Genomic DNA, 21,021 nt, shown 5'->3' with positions numbered 1-21,021 from the left:
AACCATTCGCTTCTGAACCATTCGCTACTCTACCGTTCGCTACTCTACCATTCGCTATTCTACCATTCACTAGCCTACCATTCGCTACTCTACCATTCACTACTCTACCATTCACTAGCCTACCATTCACTACTCTACCATTCACTACTCTTACCATTCACTACTCTACCATTCACAACTCTACCATTCACTACTCTTACCATTCACTACTCTACCATTCACAACTCTACCATTCACTACTCTTACCATTCACTACTCTACCATTCACAACTCTACCATTCACTACTCTACCATTCACAACTCTACCATTCACTACTCTACCATTCACTACTCTACCATTCACTACTCTACCATTCACAACTCTACCATTCATTCCCCCCCCCCCCCCCCCCCCCCCCCCCCCCCCAATCTGTCAGTTGATTTCAATAGTTAATCTAGATTAGCCAGTTTGATGGGGACTGTAAATATTGTAGACACTTTTGGGTGTTTTGAACCCCGTCACATGATTGCTTAGCTCAAAGACCTGATACGGGACTGAAAAATGATATGAATACAGTATAGGGACCACGGAACCAAATGATTTCCCATAGACGGTAATGTTAACGTTTATCACTGTACTGCTTAAATGGAGTTTTCAACACTGGTCCAGTAGCAATAATTTTGAAGTATGTCATCTCGGAAACATCTAAATGGAATTATAAAAAATTCTACCAATTTGAACTTTTTTTATATGGGGGCCGCCATCTTGTATTGAAATCAGCACCAAAAATTCATCTAAATTAACTACAAAATACACACTTACTTACCTCCCCCTGACAAAACAGGCTAGCAAAAAAATAACTGTTTTTCTATATATTTTACATCTATATGTATTGCCCGACCCACATATTAAAACTTTGGAAACTTCTCTCACCTTAATATCCAATCAGTAGGCCCCGATGTATTCACCTTCCTATTAAATCTTCTGCCCAAACGGGGAAAACCCACATTCTATTTTTGATTTGGTTCTGTGGTCCCTATAATGCCATTTGAAATTATCATCAGGTGTAAATAAACATCCCCAGCAGTTATTCATATCTCAAATCTATGCAACAAAAGGAAACTATACATTTGTAAAATGAATATTGTCTCAATTAAACTCGGTCATCTATAACGTACATGTATACTACAGCGTACGTATAAGTGTTGTTACACATTTTCTGACTGTACAAATAAATAACAGTGAGATGTTTTTTACATGCTTAAACCACTGTTTTTTGTTTTATTTCCGTGAAATAATGGGGGACTGCAAGATCGTTTTTTTCACTGTGTTATGCAAAGAAATACGGGTTAAGTGTCTGACCCAAGAACATAAACACGTCACCCAAGAACATAAACACGTCAGAAAGACGCAACTTTTCTGAGGGATTGTTTAGTGATATGGTGCTTAACCATCATACTTTGTTTGTTTTGTTTGCTTTTGTTTCACGTCCTATTGCCATGGTCATTTAAGGACGCGCTGGGCGGTTAGTCACCCATCTATCACAATATAAATCCCATTTGTTTGCAGAAATAATACAATATGATTGTCTGATTACAGGTTTAGGTGTAAGCCTCATAGACATAGAATAATACGACGCACAGAGACTATTTCAATAGAACTGTAGAAATTTAAAATGTATATACATCTGTAACATGCTGTAAAGCAAATAAAATGTTTAACACTGCCATGTAAATTATATTCACAGCCGCTACAGAATATATAACCTATTTAGAATGCTTTCGCGTATTTTCTCAGTGTCAAGACAAATCTGGACCGACATATAACAACAAATAATAAATTAACTGTCATTTTGTTTTGAGAAAATATTACTTTACCAGATTTATTGAACTTGGCGAACTGATTATGATTTACCAAAATCAAATCGAAAACTGTATATGTTTCACGGACAGCAGCAAACAATTTCGCGCCAAGCAGCAAAGGACCGAAAGAAAAAAAACAATTATTCTTGAGACGATATATATACAAAAATAGTTTAGCTATCCAAGAAATGGTGCAAAATCATGAGAAAGTGATCTATAGTATATGTGATCTACATTATCAGTGTGTGTGTGGTTTTTTTTAATTCAATTTTTTTTAATCTGATCCCCCGCCTGGATCCTCCCATTTGTTTTGATATCTATTTCCAAGGTTTTAGCGATAAAATGAAGCATACCATGAAAATCACAGGCTTTTAGGGGCTGTATGTTTTAAAGACCGACATTTTTTTAAAGAAAAGACATAAATATTGGCATTTTGCAACTCGCAACTCGCATTTTCTAACACGCAACTCGCATTTTGCAACTCGCAACTCGCATTTGCAACTCGCAACTCGCATTTTGTAACTCACAACTCGCATTTTGCAACTCGCACTTTGTAACTCGCACTTTGTAACTCGCAACTCGCAACTCGAAGAAAAGCAACCCTCCAGATCAAAGGAGACATCAAGAAAGGTCGTAGCACCGTCAGAAAAAATGATGACGTCTGTGTCAAAATAAGACACATGATTCATATAAGGCATAATAACCCACATAATGAAAGTGTTGAATAATGTATTCAGTGAACTACTTTGTGTTGTATAGAACACTGCCGGGTAGGTAGCGGAAAAGAATAAAATAACATTCAAAAAAAAAAAAAAGATAAAAATTAACTTTAACAAGCACTGTGATTGGCATATAGAGCATACTACACGTGTACAAAGTTTAAAAGGTTATCTCCCAAAGTTATATATCAAGTGTTGCTCTTTAAAATGGTTTTGATGTCTTGTCAGGAAATCAATCAGGCCTAATAAATTCTTAAATTCCTTAGTGATAAGGAGAATCAACATGTCTATAAATGATGTAACAAACCTTCACGTCTTAAAATTATTGCTTTTGTACTACCTTTGTCCTGGACGATAGCTTATCATTGATCGAATGACGGATGTACAGTGATTAAATTTCAAACATTGCATGTCAATGCTCATTCGTTATCGTCTGTATCAAGGCCTTTCCCATTCAACGTCTGCCTGGCATAGTAGTCGAAAAAATAAGCGTGTGTTACAGCTTTTGGCTAATATGTCCAGGTGTATCCTGTTACATCTGAATGGGCTAATGCTCTCCGTACGCAAACACTGCTAAACAAATATTAGAAGAAGTAGTAAACCGGGAATGTGTTTCTGACGTCAGACTCAAACTGGGATTATATACTTTACATTGCCACCTCATATTGACAATATACAAATTGACTTCACTCTTTTTAACACATTGGTTATAATTAGATCCAAATCTTGCCGGCCTATATAACTACAGGCTGAAAAATTGTCCTTATATTGAAACCGAAAGGGACCATCAGCCACCCGGGACGCCTTTCGACCTCCTACTCATATTGTTCCTATTCTTACACTGACCGAATAATCATAAAACTGTAGTATACCGTATCATATAATACTACTTGGTTTACTAACCACATACAGATAAGTCACACGCAGAATAAAATATATTTCTTTACATATTTATCTGATGAACTGCAATATTTCTACACAAATACAATATCAAACAAAATTAGCATTTCATCAGGAATAGATACAAAGCGTGATATCCACAATTGAATGATCCTTTTATTTGAACTCGTACGTCATTGTACAACAAGACGTAGAACTGGGCTTCCGGAATCGGAAACCGAATTTCCGGACTGGTGAGTACAAATAACGTTACGGAAATCCGTTCCCGTGCTATTCCGTCCGGACTGCGAGTTTTCCGGACTATCGGCGTCCGGATTATCGCGGGTCCACTGTACCTATGAAATTGTCCTAGACATTCATAAAATTCCGCATGTATGTCAATCCGAAGCCTAAACAGTACCCAGTTGTATGTGAATAGATAAGAGAAAGCATTGCACACGATAATGCTTGGGAAAGTGACTTTACAAGGTGTCAAATACTTTGTGTTTATTGCGAGTTTTATTTCCCCGAGGGCAGCCTTAAGTGTTCATACTTGTGTTTAATCTATGTTATTGGTATTCTCGTTCTCGATGAAAGCCGGATATTCCGCATTTGCTACACAATTGACGGTATCCGTGGTGTTGGTCACATATCTTACGCCAGTCTGACGCTGTCCTGTCTTAACAGGATGATAGTGAGAACTGCATCGTCTGTCCATTTTTCTGCAACTTCAAATAAATTGACGAATGGCGTGACGTAATTTCTGTTGTTCCCTTCGTCCATCATTATTGGGCGTGTGGGTATGGTTAATTCATTGATGAACATACCTATTTTAACGAATTTTCGGTAACTAATCTCCGTTCACAGCCGTCTGTTTGACAAAGAGAATGACCAACGTTCTGCAAGAGAAATGGCCCTGATCTCGAGGACTCGTATTCATTTCTGTCCTAGTTACATGATACCTTGCCATAACGTTATGATTGTTGAGAACACCGTTGTCCAGCCTTATGCATGCTTTTGAAGGAAACGTCCAATATTTTAAACTTGCGTGATGGATTGCACTCACCATTCATGTGTAAGTCAAGTACATTGACGAGGTGCATGTTCATTCTAAATATGACTTTGTACTGTGGACCTTTCATGTCAAATACTCTACTTTCCTGAGCGAAATTGTATCTATACATCAATCAAACGTTTGATCCTACATCGAGATCTTGGTCGTCCATGTTGTAGCTGTCCTTGTAGTACAATCGAGACTTGGACTTGGCCACGTCCTCTCAACTGGGCAACAAAGCTATTTAGATAGGCCTTCGAAGGGTAGTTATTGGTGTCTAGAGACACTAACTCAATGTTCATGTAGGTGTCTATCTGAGACGTCATGCTCTGTAGCTGTAAGTTGATGATACCCGGGTTTTTTTTTCTGTGAAGCGAATGCAGTGCCATAGATCTTATGATATTCCTATAATGTACAGTATTGTTCTCCGTAAATCCATGTATTTGCTGCACCGTCTTAGAGCGGATATTTTGATCGGTGCATCTTCGGTACTTAATGTCGATACGGGTCTACATTCAGGAAAATATATCTTTTCTACGGTACCTTAAGGCACCAGTGTGAAAAGAGACAGATGTCATAGTTGTACGATGTGTTTAAGTTTGTCACTCAAAAAAAACATGATGTTACTGTTGTTATTTGTTGAAAATGTGATAGCCCTTCTGTTTTCTTTTTCTTTCTATGTGTTAACATTCACTTTTTTTGAAAAGTCAAAAACTCTTGTGTCAATTTTGTTCCTTCAAAACGAAACCTATTGTCTCACAGGGATACAATAAAACAATTGAAATTGTCTCATAGGTGTTCATCCTTCAAACGCTGGCGTTTGATTTACAGGCAATCCTCAAAGTTCATTTGCTTACAGGTGACCGCATCCCAGCAACAAAAGGAACTATGGACCTTGTGATTGGAAATCAACTTTTTTCCCGAGGGATTCATTAGGTATATTTAATCTCATGCAGGGCAGCATGTCCATCACGAGTACAAAATCTATATCTATCCCACTTCAAGTCGGACACCGTTTTTTCTGCATTGTTTTATCGCAGATTTTTGGGTGCACCCAATTAATTTTTTGCACATATGGCTTAATGTTGCATTTATATTGTATCTATATTTTTAAATAAATTCATTATTTAGTAATTTCCCCGTCAGTTCTGATTGTTTTCTCGACCGGATTTTTATGTTAAGTGTCCAACGTCCTTATCGGGATGTTTTCGTCGGGCTTCGTGTTGTCGCGTGGTCACGTGGCCGGCACGAAGGACTACATAAACGCTTTGTCGGTTAATATGGCCAGAGCACCCGACTAACGTATTCTGCCGTACAAACAAACGAAACGTGATACGCTTGTTCATCGTACTTAGAAGCCGAGGAAAAGTGTTGTACATTCTTCTTTTCATTCACGTACAGTTACATAACGGCGTTATAAACAGGTATTAATTGACGAAGTGCCGATTAATTGACTACTTTTTAAATAATTTTGTTGATGTCATTTTCGTAAGAATGTGCAGCACTTTTCGTTATTCTCGTACAATTACATTTACGTTCTTGGGTAGTCGGGTGCTCTAGGACGATTTATAGAGCAAGTGTTAATTATCATGCTTCAATATTGGAACTCTTCTGTGTTTTAAGTATCAAAATCCGCATATAGAAACGAACAAACGTTGATAGACGAATTCAAAGGATCGTAATTAATTCAAATAATTATTTACAGATGATTTCTAAAAGCATAAGGTATAGTTAGAAGTTGTGGGGGATATATAGCTACACGAAAGGGTCTTTGCTAACCTGTCAGTATTTAGTTTGCTTTCATTTCAGTTAGTACCAGAACGTTAACTTTAGTTAAGTTTAGGAAACAGTTGACAGACATACATGGTACTGAGAGGCAGATCCCGAAAAGTATGTGGTATTTAACTTAGAGTGCTTTGTCTTTACTGAAATACCAAGGTGAGCGATACCGACTCCATGGACCTCTTGTTTTAACTGCTGTGATATCAACAATCACGTGTAAAAATTGTTTTATTCTTTTCGTTAAATCCTTTCGTTTTAAAGGAAATATGGTAATATAGACAACCCTGAGCTGAAACTGAAAATATTATAATTGTTATGTTGTATAAAGTTGTCACATATAAAATGCATTTAAAACAAACATTCACATTCGTCTTCAAAATAATTTCTATGTTTGTGTATGACAGGGTTGAATCTAAACCAAAAGCAATCAAAGCGCTATCAATGAATGAAAAGTGACTTTTTTATTTGACAGAGTTTGGAGGAATTTACATGGATACGGACGAAATACTACTTCGATCTCTGGACCCACTCAGGAAATATGCGTTCACGCTGAGTCATGAGTTTGATTACAACCTAGCTAACGGATTGATCATGTCATCCAAAAATGCTTCGTTCGTGGATCTGTGGTACAAGGAGTACAAAACGTACAATGGTAAAGTGTGGGGCCATCACTCTACCATTGTCCCCTATAAACTTTCACAAAAGTATCCTCATCTTATTCGTGTTGAGAACAAGACTTTTGTTAACCCAGACTTTTCTCATTTAGATATGATATTCAAGGAGAATTTTAACTGGAGCAATAACTATGCTATTCATCTGTATGTAAGAAAATACAAGTTGGAGCATAACTTTACCGATATACGTCACCTTAATACTACAATAGGTTCCGTAGCTAGACATGTCTTATACGGCTGCAAGGAACTCTGCTCGGATTAGTTATAGTCACTTGTGTGAATGATCTTTATGAGAATGTTTTATTTGTGCTTTTTAATGAACAAGTACCAAAATATTTTAAACTTAATTCGCGTGTAAGAATTGCTAGATTTTTTTTTCGATAACAACGGTCATTTAACGAAGGGCTGTGTGAGAGATGTGAGGTGAGTGTGTATAATCTGGGTTCATAAGTGTCTTCTTTTGATAGCGCGGAACTGATGCCATCTTTAAAGTGCTACCACACCGAAACATACTGCCGAAAAAACTTGTAGGACATCCCATCCGGTCACATTATACTGACAAAGTGCTAACCAGTCGTCCTACACCAAAAAATGCTGTGCAGGATTAACATCTAGCAATTCTATTGACTGTGGAATGTCCCGGTCGGAGGCCAGAACCTAAAGCCTTCCTCACAATGGCGCTCAGGAAAAATTAAAAAAAAGTGAGTCAGTGTAAGGGATACACCAAGAAGAGGAAAGAAGAATAGAACGTAGAGTAGAAAGAATCTCAAATTTAGTCGCATCTTATAAATTGGCCAGCAATTGCAATTCTTAAGCATTACCTGCAGGACACGAGTTGCTAGAATTCATGAGATACGCGAGATTTTTGTACATATACTTATAATACAAGATGATCAAACCAAATATGCAAAAATGACTCAAAATTGCTATATCTTGAAACAGGTTATCCCTTTTGCTTTTTTTCAATTGAAATGTTTTCAAAACAGTTCTACCGATGGTGTCTTACTTGAAAATGAACATGTTTACCTGAACCGCTATTTGCAGGTCACGTGTTTCAGTTTCCAATATAGCAATTCCTGACTTTTATATAAAGACCACCTAATACGGTTATTTCTGCTCTTTTTTGACTTTAATATACATATTCGTTTGTTATCATAGACAGTATATGAATTAATGGTGTCATATACAATGTGTATGTATTTTTAAAAAAATTCTTATCATAATAAGATTTTTTTAACAGATATTTCCTTATGTTATACTGAAAATGAACAATTTGTTTTCGTGACGGAAATGATTCAATTAATGTCATAGTGTTTATAATCACCATTGTCTATAAGCAAAGACATTCTATAACTTATGCTTAAACGATAACCTGTCAAAAGGTTATCTTGATGCCCAGTGATTGTATGTAGATTATATATATACAATTTATGCAAATAAATAGATTTATGTTGTACATTGTAATATTATGTATGTGTGTCAAGTAGCCAAATCAATGGAGTGAACACTTATATAACACGCTGAAGTAAATCGAGTTCTCCCGCAAAAACCCCGTAATCGATGACGGTAATATGACGATGGAGGTGAACCAAGTACACCCACACATGATCAGACATCCAATCAGACAGTCGGATTCATGCCATGTGATCATTTCTGATATTTACTTTCAAAAGACTGGTGCTCGGAATTTCGTTGTCCCACCATCCCACCCAATAGGCGTATTTTGTGCTTATGTTGTAAATAATATCAAAATACTGTGTATGTTGTTGGCGTATTTTGTGCTCCACCTTTTTGGCTATATAATATCAAGATATTGTTTATGTTGTATATAATATGAAGATACTGTTTATGTTGTAAATATGTTTAGGCAGCATGGCTGACATTGTTGTTACCATGTCTGCCATGTTATGCGTCATTTAATAAAATGACATTTATTGGAAACAGTTCTTCTCTGTTGTTCTTGATATATACTTGCGACTTATTATAGGTAGCCAAAAACATAGCTAAGTCGTGATTTTGATATCGTGATGAAGATTTAGACATAAATTTCATTGCATAGCACAGACGAAATCCCCAGTGCCTGGATCATATCCTTGAAGGTAATATTAATACATCGTCATGTCATTTTGAAATTAAAATCCCCTTATTAATATTGATGTGAAAGACAACCGAACACGTTACAGTGGAATACACGGCATATGAAATGCCAATAACAGAATTTACTGTCAGATACCAAGGTTTCACCTTTCATTTGCTACAATGTTGTTGTAAGTGTACTTACATTGGGATAAGTACATATTGCTTTTTGCTGCGCAACAAGTTAAATATGAACTTACTTCAATGTAAATACGCTTCGATGCAGCATAATAGTTAAAACATAAAACATGTTATCACTTTAACAATATGACAAAAAAATCACCTTTTACACATTGTTGGAACAAGAGTCAGCTAAATAGAACAGCCAAATCAATCGGAAAACACTAGATGGCGCTGCAGGGGTATCATTGACGACAGACAGCAATCATGCAATCAAAAAAGTTTCCCAATATCTACGTGATAAAGTAACAATATTTCAATAAAGAATACATTTTTACTGTGATACAGTAACAATATTTCAACAATGAATATATATTTATAGTATTATAAAGTAAAATTATTTCAATAATGAATATATATTTATAGTATTGTAAAGTGACATTTTTTTTCAATAAAGAATATATATTTATAGTATTATAAAGTGACAATATTTCAATAAATAATATATGGTGTGATAATAAAGAGTTTAAAAGTAAGAAAGTAACAGTATTTTGATAAAGAGTATGTTTTTATTTAAGCAATGAACAGTGGTTTTCATGTTGTTATTGTCGATATGGCAGCAATATGTATGGTGGGCAAATGGCATGGGAACCCGTCAAGGACTGAACAACCGTTCTGTGTCTTCCCGAGTCTTTCACACACACGCGATCCCCCGATTCGAGCCTTGATAATAGTTTCGCTCGGTACCTCATGTCATAGTTCTCCGTCATAGTGTTCTTTGCAAGCCGTTCTGCTGGGCTGTACCCATTCGCGAGAGGCAATGCTCGATACGCCATTAGCGCTTTGTACGGATGATTGTTCCTTTTCAATAGCTGTTTAACAATTTGGACCGTGCGTTCTATTTCGCCGTGACTTTGGCGATAACGCGGGCTGTTATTCAGGTGTTCAAATTCATATTCCTGAGTAAAGCATTTGAATGACTCGGATGCATATTGAGGTCAATTATCTGAAATGAACACGTCCGGTGTTCCATGTCGACTGAAAATCAACTTCAAATGCACAACTATGTTGTCTGATGTTGTCGTCGACAACTTGGCGATTTCGACGAAACGCGAATATTAGTCAACCACGATCAGGTAGTTTCCACCTTTATGATGAATTAAGTCACTTCCCACGAATTGCCAAGGCCATGATGGTACAGGTATTGGAATGAGCGGTTCGCGTTGCGTATTTCATGTTTTGACACACATTCTTCTTTGCGCGTTCTCTGCACTTGACTATTCCTAGATGACATTCATGGATTAAATCGAGATTATCTGACCGTAGCGTAGAGGGTATCACAAGTCTTTCACCTTCAGAAGTAAGCCTTTGTTCACGGCTTACTCTCCACGTACCCCAAATCACGGCTTAACACACTCTAGAGCACTGGTCCTGTCCGTTGGCCATTCACCTAAGCAGTACACCATGACTTTGTGGATCACGGGATCCATTATTGACTAGCGTCTGATTTCCTCTAGACGATCTGATGCTGGTATAGCATCGAACACACTGTTTACGTAATTATCAGTCTACTCTTCAAAGGAGGGTGGTATATATGTTTCCTGAGGGCGCTATAGATAGAACGTCTGGTGTATATAATTCCTTTCTTAGAATGTGAGCATGAGCATGAACTCCCAGTATTTCATCAAAAAATCGTTCTTCACCTTCAGTGTCTCCATTTTCATAATATGTGATCACCTGTTCTACTTAAGCTCTACGTTTAAACATGAAGCATGTTGCGTCGCGAGCTGGACATTTATCTCGGGTGTGACTTGGTCTATGCCCACAACGTTTGCATTTGGACCCCCAAATAAATGGGTGTGAAGTTGAACCACATGGCACATGCTGTTTTGGTTTCCCGACATTTTTGCCACTGCCGACAACACATGTTTTGACTCTTTCACTGCGTTTCTTGTAATTACTAACAAAATACCGACTTCCGCTTAACAGCATCTACTTGCACTTTCTCTAGTTCATGTCTCACTACGCTCTGATGCTTTTGAATAGATTATGTCTCTCTAGTCATTTTAACAGCTCTTTCTAAGGTAAGTTCTGAATTTAACTGCATTTGTTTGTGCTCATTTTTCAATCACTAGTCCCATAACTATACGGTTTTTAATCATTTCATCTGTTAGGTCATCCTGAATCTCTGGATACGCGGATGGAGTCCATTGATGTATTTGTTGGTAAGCAACGGAGTGAACGGTTTTGTGATATGCCCCCAAGCAGATTTTTTTTACCTAGCATGAAGTCTGACAAGCGTTCACATTCCCAAGCGAGGGCTAAAGCCTCTTTCTCACTGTGTGCGTACCTTTGTTCTGTGAGCGTCATAGCACGAGAAGTATACCCGACTGAACGTCATTGACCGTTTTCCTCTACATGCACGATAACTGCACCGAGGACGTATGACGACGCATCGACGTCAACGATAGTGTCTTTGTTAGGGTTATACAGAGCATGCCAACTGTCTTTAATCAACAAATCTCTGATAAGTTTTGTTTTTACCGCCAAATTGGTAGCAAACGTTCCCATCTGGTTAAACATACCAAAAAAAGCGACGTACCCTACTCACGTCATTGGAGGTTCAATTTATGTAATAGCAGTAATTTTTACGGGATCCGGAAGTACACCGTTCGCGTTAATGACATGTCCTACGAATTGACCTGTGACCTTGAGAACTCGCATTTCTCCGTGTTGAGTGTAAACCACTAGCACTAAGACGTCTTCGCACTGAATGTAGCCTGTCATAATGATCTGACTGATTCACTCCATAAACCAGAATATCGTCGATTCGATACACGACTCCTGGTATCTGACTCATTCTTCGCTGAAAATGCTCTGGTGCCGTGGATATACCGAAAGGTAAACGTTTAGAATAGTACCTCCCAAAAGGCGTTATGGAGATTGTGAGATGGCCACTCCCTTCTGAGAGACCGTTGGCGGGGATGTGTCCTCACACGGCCTCGGGGCAGTTATCGTGCATGTACAGGAAAACGGTCAATGACGTCCAGTCGCGTACACTTTTCGTGCTATGACGCTCACAGAACAAAGGTACGCACAAAGTTAGAAAGAGGCTTTAGCCCTCGCTTGAGCATGTGGACGCTTCTCAGACTTTATTCTATTTAAAAGAATCTGCTTGGGGACAGATCACAAACCGTTGATTCCGTTGCTTAGCAACACGTGCATCAATGGAATCCATCCGCGTATCCAGAGAATCAGGATGCGGCTCATGCGTTTCGACTACACCATAACATACATTCCAGGAAAGGAATTGTATACACCAGACGTTCTATCCAGAGCGCCCTTACGAAACACAGATATACCACACTCGTTGAAGGGTAGACTGATATTTACGTAAATAGCGTGATCGATTCTATTACAGCATCAGATCGACGTCTTGACAAAATAAGACGCGAGTCAAAAAAGGATCCCGTGATCCACAAAGTCATTGTGTACTGCTTAGGTGATTGGTCAACGGACAGGACCAGTGCTCCAGAGTGTGTTAAGCCGTACTTGGGGGCACGTGGAGACTTAACTTCTGAAGATGAAAGACTTGTGATACCCTCTACGCTACGGTAAGATATTCTCGATTAAATCCATGAAGGTCATCTAAGAATAGCCAAGTGTAGAGAAGATGCAAAGGAGAATGTGTGTCGAAACATGAAATACGCCACGCGAATCGCTCATTCCAATACCTGTACCATCATGACCTTGGCAAGCCGTGAGAAGTGACTTATTTCATTATAAAGGTGGAAACTACCTGCTCGTGGTTGACTAATATTCGCGTTTCGTCGAAATCGCCAAGTTGTCGACGACAACATCTGACGTACATATTAAACAATGCATTTACAAAGCAGCAGTCCAACTTTAACTTTCATTTTCACGAAAATACACTGTTTCAATTAGATAAAGCACGCATTACTATATACAAGTTTGTTTTGTATACAAACAAATTGACAACTTAATTGGAGCGTTTTCTAAAACGTCTGTGTCGTTTGTCAAGCAAAGGGTACTATAACCTTGTGTCGGTGTTCTGGCCGCTGAAATCAGCTCACTACCCAAAATAAGCTGAGTTAGATATAGCTCGACATTTCGCCCAAATGCACTCTAATAATGTAGGTGGGCAAAGGGACGGATGAGATGTTTACCCATTTCGCCCCATTTTGGTTGTTAGAAGAGGTTCATAAGCATGACTCAACTGGCGGCCCTCTTCGTCTCTGTTCATTGATTTCCCTTCATGCCTTATCCATATGGATTCAATTTCTGTTTGGGTATAAAACAAACTTGTTACATATCATCCATACCTAACATTAGCTTGCGTTAACTTGACATTAGTGTATCAAATCTTATGTTTAATTTTAAACTGAAAATTCTGGTGTGTCATCAGTAAGAAGCCTATTAAATAAGTTGTAACATTACCATGCTGCATTAACTATATTAACCACATGATCTACAGCGGAACGTTTGGAACAGCGAAAAGATCCCATTACCCTGTCTGTACTAAATGACTCAATTTAAGTTTTATTCTTAAATTATCTATATATATATGTATACATATAAGTGTGTGTAGTAAGATTGGACATCTTAAATATTATGTATCTAATGTTTTAGATATGAAGAAATATCCCCTCTCTCTCTCTCTCTCTCTCTCTCTCTCTCTCTCTCTCTCAATTTAAATATGTAAATATGTAAATATGCCATCTTGTTGTAATGATTATGTATAATTATATCGGGAAAGGGCTTTATATAAGTTGTATAACTTGTGCCCAATCCCTTTGTAAAGTTCAGTTACAAATAAAAATATGTTTAAATCAAAAAGCAAATGTTGATATGTTATAAAACTACATTATACAACTATTTCGTCTTTTAAGACTCGTCAGTGATGCAAGAGACCAAAAGTGTTATGACGATTTTCGTTTATGCATTCCATAACATTATGTTCTATGTCGTAATATCAATACTGTTCTTACATTATCAGTCTGATAGCCAGCTAATGAAAACCTAGTACACTGTACATGTGTACCGGTAAACTCGTATCTATAGCAACAGACATTATCATTTGATGTTCCCTGGTCTGATGATGACAGCCATGATACAGCCAACAAGAGCTCCAATAAAGTTTGTAAAGATGAGATAGGCGATACACACCATACTTATTTTCCCGTTAGACTTCGGGTCCATGGTGGCTGTTCCTAAAAAACAATAACAATAAATAAATAAAAATAATAAACAAAGTGAAATTTGGAGAAAACTGCTGATGAGCATAAATTTATCAAAACACATGCATGTTATTGTACTCGAAGAAAAACAAAATAATTAATTTGGCTTATTACGAAAATAAGGAAATTTAAGCATTAAACTGTTCTGATATGGTATGTGCGACAAGTTAAAATCAAGAGTTTTGCAGCCAAACATCATATTGCGAGCATCAAACATTTTCGCTCTGTGGTTTCCATGCTACTTAATTGTACAATTATAGTCGAAAGCTTCTCTAACGGTCACATTTACCTAACAAAACTATTTATAAAGATCACCTTTATGTTACAAAACCTGTCTATAATGGCCACCTTTATATAACAAAACCTTTTAATAAAAACCATGTCTTTCTGTAACAAACCCTGTCTATAAAGACCATCTTTCTGTAACAAACCCTGTCTATGAAGACCATCTTTTGTAATAAAGCCTGTCCATAAAAACATATCTTTCTGTTACAAAACCTGTCTGTAAAGACCACCTCTATATAACAAAATCTGTCTATAAATTCCAACTCTGTTAGATAAAACCTGTGTATAGAGACCATCTTTATGTAACAAAGCATGACAATAAAGACCACCTCTGTATAACAACACCTGACTATACAGGCCACCTTCATTCAACAAAACCTGTATAAAAAGACCACATACAGTTGCTGTATTTTGGTTACCAAAGCAGAAATCATGTATAGACCCCTTATAAAAGTTGCATTGTATTTCCTTCGAAAATATCACTTTTCTTTTGATAAGTAGATTTTGCTTACTTTGACATTTTCCACAATCTTGTACTCTTTTCACGCAATCGTCTGTTTTTAACTGTATCTATCCCATCCTTTATTATTCGATAAACTATTGTAAGAAAGGATCTTTAATGTCCAGCTTAAAAAGGGGACGGAAAAAAATTATAATGTTCTAAATCGTATATAAGGTGAAATATATAACATATGAATATTTAATTAGGAATTCCAAGGACGGAGCTGTCGTCGACTGTCATTTAATTATCTGTAGATCATCACAGATTTGTGTGTCAGAAAACACACACAAAAAAAACAACACTCTATTACCCTTACAGTAAAAATAACACCATGGTGCTGTAGGAGTAAATACATATAACATTCGTTTGTGACACTTTCTCTGGTTACGTGACAGTCTGACACAATAAGATATTTGATAATATTTATTTTCTCTAGTAGCAGGCGACCTCGTGATAAGAGGAGACAACTCTATCTTTACATTTAGTATAATGTGACTTAATTTGTAGGAATATTCTGCATCTCTGGCAGTGAACACACTGCTTCTCACACACAAAAAAATCAAAAATTCAAAGATTCATCACCCACGGTATAGAGATATAATTAAATATTTGATACCAAAAAATCATTGATGTGTGTTTATAACAAAGAATCGTTATCCTTGTTTTGAGGTCAAATTACATATACGCTGTATGCGTTTAGCATTGCATAATAAATGCATCTTTCGTGATTAATTTTAAATGTATATCCATAATTGAAGGACACACCATCTACCCTTAAGTTCGCTCCTATCTGTCAACAGTTGATAGCGACAGAACATTGGAGTTAACTAATCGAGTTTGTTTGTATACTTGCGGATTTTATCTGTTTCATCAACTACCATAATCGTCTCATCTTGTAGTAGCTGATGGCTACATCAACGAACAACAGGCGGGAGATTGCACTGGCCGCGCTATCCACAAGGTCGGCTACAGGATTTTCAGTTAGGGGGGGGGGGGGGGCGTGCCAAATTACGGGGGGGGGGGGGTCTAGGGGTACTCCCCCTGGAAAAAAATAAGCAGGTAAATGCAAAATCCTGCATTCTAGTGTATTTCACGGTAGATTCATATAGTTTTAGGGGGCGTGTGCCCCCCCACGCCCCCCTTAAATCCGCCAGTGATCCAGAATGTTTGGGGTAAAGTGTCCTGCCCAAGGCCCCGTGACGACAGCAGAGGACAACTTGTGACAGGTGTTTTAACGTCACAAGGTGACTTCTTATCACACTGATTTTCAAAGCGATCCAGTGAATGATTCATTTAAAAACGACTTATTTAAGTGATGGTCGATAGCGACGTGACAATTTCTTTATTTTAATGTGCAGATTAGTAAACATTTCAATAAAAAGTTATATATTCAATTACGTAACTCAAAATGAACTTATTTTATTGGCTTAATTTATTATTGATATAAATGAGATAATTAATTCACAATACTGATGTCCATCTTGTTTTATGATGTATCACTGTTATCCATTTGTTAATGTTCATGTTCTAAGCACTGTACTGTTTATGAGAATAAACAATTGTCATCGTCATTGTCATCGTCATTGTCACTGTCATCGTCATTGTCATCGTCATCGTCATCGTCATTGTCAATCATTATATTTTTTTATCTCGTATCTGATATGAAGTGTCACAACATTTAAAAGAATGTTAAATTCTTCCTGTTTAATATGAACTTTAAATATAGCACAAACAATTTTTATAAATGTTCGAAATAAACATAAAGAAATTCTACGTCCCGAAGTTAATGTGTATCATCGTTCGGAAATGATTGTTCGCGCGCTAGATAGTAGATAGCAAACAGTAATTACGATTGTAAACCCGTGTGCAGTAAGATTTTTTACACATGACAGATTGTTGGAATTGTTGAGTTTTTCATTTTATTTTCCTTATAAAACGCTGAAAATGATATTAAAACCTCATTTTTTAAATATTATTTATTTAATCGCAACCCGCAATAAGTCCCCGCTATAAAGTGGAGTCTAATTTGATTGACACATCAAAGAAGCAAGCACGTGCATAGTTCCGCACAGTGATAACTTCAAAGGCAGCGGCGATTTACAAAGAAGATTTGCCGTTATATTCCATACATTTCCCTCTCAGGTTGAGTTTTAAAACGTCTTTTAAATACATATTCTGTAACTGTTTTCAAGAAATAAAGTCGGAAAGCCTCCAATTTTGTCACCTAGAAACGTGTACTGAAGTTTATTTAGTGATCGGAGATGTGCCGTTTACCGGTCCGTCTGTGGGTAAGCCTCTTTAACAAATTGGTTAAGTGACATATTGTCAATGTTGCGGTGATCAAGGGCTTTGTTTAAACTGAGAACTCCTGACATCCATTTTAATGCAGTAGGTTGGAATAGTTTCCCTTTCTCGTCTTCTTTCGTCCTCCTATCCTTTCTCTCTATCCCACTCATATGAATTATACAAAACAAAAAACAAACAAACAAAAACAAAACAAAACAAAAAAAGAAGAGAGAAGAAGAAAAACAAAAAAAGGAAAACGAACTGAAAAGAAAATAAGTAAAAGGAAAAAATACTTCAGGACCACCACCACCACCAAGCCCCCCCCCCCCCCCCCCCCCCCCCCCCCCTCCTCTCTGTCTCTCTGTCTCTCTGTCTCTCGCGATATTATGTAGCATACTGTCAATGCCATCTTATCATGTATATATCTAAAGGAGAGGGGAGAGGTCGTTGATAATGTTTGTAAAACTTGCCCAATCCTTTTGCTATTGATGGTAATAAAATATGTTTAACTACACGTGATCTACATTATATCATCACAGAACATTGTTACGATATAATTGAGTTGATGGAACACAAACGACTATATATCCTTAATAACGATGATGACAATGAAAACAAAACAATGTACGCTATTTCTTAAATCCATTTATACAGCTTCGGAAACATTTCCCTAAAAACTTCACATATTACTTTTTACGCAAATATAATAGATTCTGTGACTTTAGGTTTTTTTTCTCTCTCTCTCTTTGAAAAGCTGGTTTTATTTTAAAGTTATTAGTCAATAACTTATTGAAATAACGTTACCTTATTCCTTTTGCGCAGCAAAAAGCAATATGTACTTACCCCGATGTTAGTACGCTTCGATGCAGCTAAAACAAAACAAAAACAAAAACATACAATCGATGTAGCGACAAAAAGATATCAAAAAATAATCTGAATTATTTAATCTTGATGCAAGGATTTTTCTCTCTTAGATTCTGATTCTTTATTAGGCTGTGGACACATGTATACAAGTGGTCAATTTAGAAAACAACAAACATGAAGATATCAGGATAAATGATACAGTGATATATACAAACAAAATACAAAAAAAAATACATTGTAGCAAATGAATGGCAAAACCTTGGTATCTGGCTGTAAATGCTATTATTGACAATTCATACGCCTTGTATTCCACTGTAACGTATTCGGCTGTCTTTCACATCAATATTGATAAGTACGATGGCCGACAAGAGCCTGGCAAAATAAAATGAAAAAACTGTAACACTTTTTTCAATGGTACAGTTTTTTCATATCTTTTTGTACCATAGAAAAGTGTACCATGGTACAAAAAGATGTGAAAATTCAAATCATTTTGTACTATATGTGTTACAGAAAGATTATAAACTACTTAGGAAAAATCACAGCTTACATTCACATGTTTATGTACCAAAAGCCGGTATCAGCCGGCAAAATGATGTGAAAGGTTTTGTACCGCGTTACACTTTTTTCATTTCTTTTTGTACCATTTTTGGTACAAAAAGATATGAAAAAAGTGTACCAAGAAAAAAAGTTACAGTTTTTTCATATCTTTTTGTACCATCCGTGGTACAAAAAGATGTGAAAAAACTGTACCATCAGAACATCGGAATGTCGTTATCCAACACCATGACCAGGGCTGACCCCGTATAGCAGAAGGTTTGATAACACCGTCACAACAAGCCGCAAAGTTTATTAATCACTTCTGAGGACACAAATCGAGTCGAATCTTTAGTGTAAGTATTGGGGTGTACCTTAGGGGCTAAAAATTATTAAATTAAACCTGTATAATGTCGTCATTTCTATTTTAGAGATAAACAATTTAACGATTGAAAATACATTACAGCATTTCTCTAATAGTCTTACAAAATACATACATTCCTCGATGTCTTCTGTAAAACCAACTTTATTTTACGAGTGGGGCTAATATTTCGATATTTGCGCATTCATGAAAAATATCACAATATTAGTCACATGAGTGAAATACATTTGGTATTATTGAAGATGCTGTTAGATATGCTGTTTATTACATTTTCATAGCAAAATATATCGGATCATCTTTTAACTTTTTCCATTTTCCACTTTTATAGAATGATTAATTTTCGATATTTCACTGCTAAAAGCGTAATAACGAAACCCATCGGTGTCTATAGTTTCTTTTACTCGAGAAGTTTTTATTACGTAATAAAATTGATGGTCCCATTTCCCCAAAACGGGCCCCATCGGTGTCTTTAGTTTCTTTTACTCGAGCAGTTGAGGCAGATTGGATACATTGACAATGTATGTACAACTAAATCGTCACTGGAAAAATTATTAAAGACGTTATTTTTAAAATGAAAAGTAATTTAAAAGTTAAAATAGACAACTGACCATTTTGCAGGCCCAACATCAATATACATGACGATTGGATCATCCAGTAGCCAGACATTCTGGATACTAATTGGCAGGCTATGTGATGACAGCTTTATCTGGGAGTCATTTGTCAAACTCAGTAACCCTTATGACTGGCCGTTTCATATGTTTCTGTACCATGGCTGTTTTCGGCCGCTTTTTGGTACAAAAAGATACAAAAGCGACTGACTCATTTCAACTCCGCTTTCACATCTTTCTGTACCATACAATGGTACAAAAAGATGTGAAAAAAATGTACCATGAAAAAAAGTGTTACAGTTTTTTCATTTCATTTTGCCAGGCTCTTGTCGGCCATCGTAGATAAGGGGATTTTAATTTCAAACGGACATGGCGATAAATTAATATTACCTTTAAAGATATGATCCAGGCACTGGGGATTTCGTCTGTACTATACAATAAAGTATATATAATCTACATACAATCACTGGGCATTAAGAGAACCTTTTGACAGCTTATCGTTTAAGCATAAGTTATAGAATGTCTTTGCTTATAAAGGCAATGGTGATTATAACCACTATGACATTAAATGAATCATTTCCGTCACGAAAACAAATTGTTCATTTTCAGTATAACTTCAGAAATATGTGTTAACAAAATAATCTTGATAATATTAACTCATAAATTGTCTATGATAACAAACGAATCTGTCTATTAGGGTCAATCAAGAGAGCAGAAATAACCTTATTAGGTAGTCTTTATATAAAAGTTAAATAATCACGAATCGCTATATTGGCAACTAAAACACGTGACCTGCAAATAGCGGTTCAGATAAAATTAATTGTGTTACTTTGGGAACCAAACCAGATGACCACTACAGAAAGGTTTTGTGGTATATTAAAACATGTTGATTCTCAAGTAAGACACCATCGCTAGAAATGTTTTGAAAAAATTTCAATAAAAAAGGCAATAGGGATAGCTTGTTTCAAGATATAGCAATTTTGAGTTACTTTATTGAGATGATACTCATTGATAGCTACATATGTATAATGTACACAATTTTATCGTTATCACTCTACAATTTTCCGTTTTTCTGCGCTTAAATTACATGAAACAG

Source organism: Pecten maximus, chromosome 10 (assembly GCF_902652985.1).
Source record: "Pecten maximus chromosome 10, xPecMax1.1, whole genome shotgun sequence".
Lineage (NCBI taxonomy): Eukaryota > Metazoa > Mollusca > Bivalvia > Pectinida > Pectinidae > Pecten > Pecten maximus.
Note: the sequence above shows the minus strand (reverse complement) of the source record.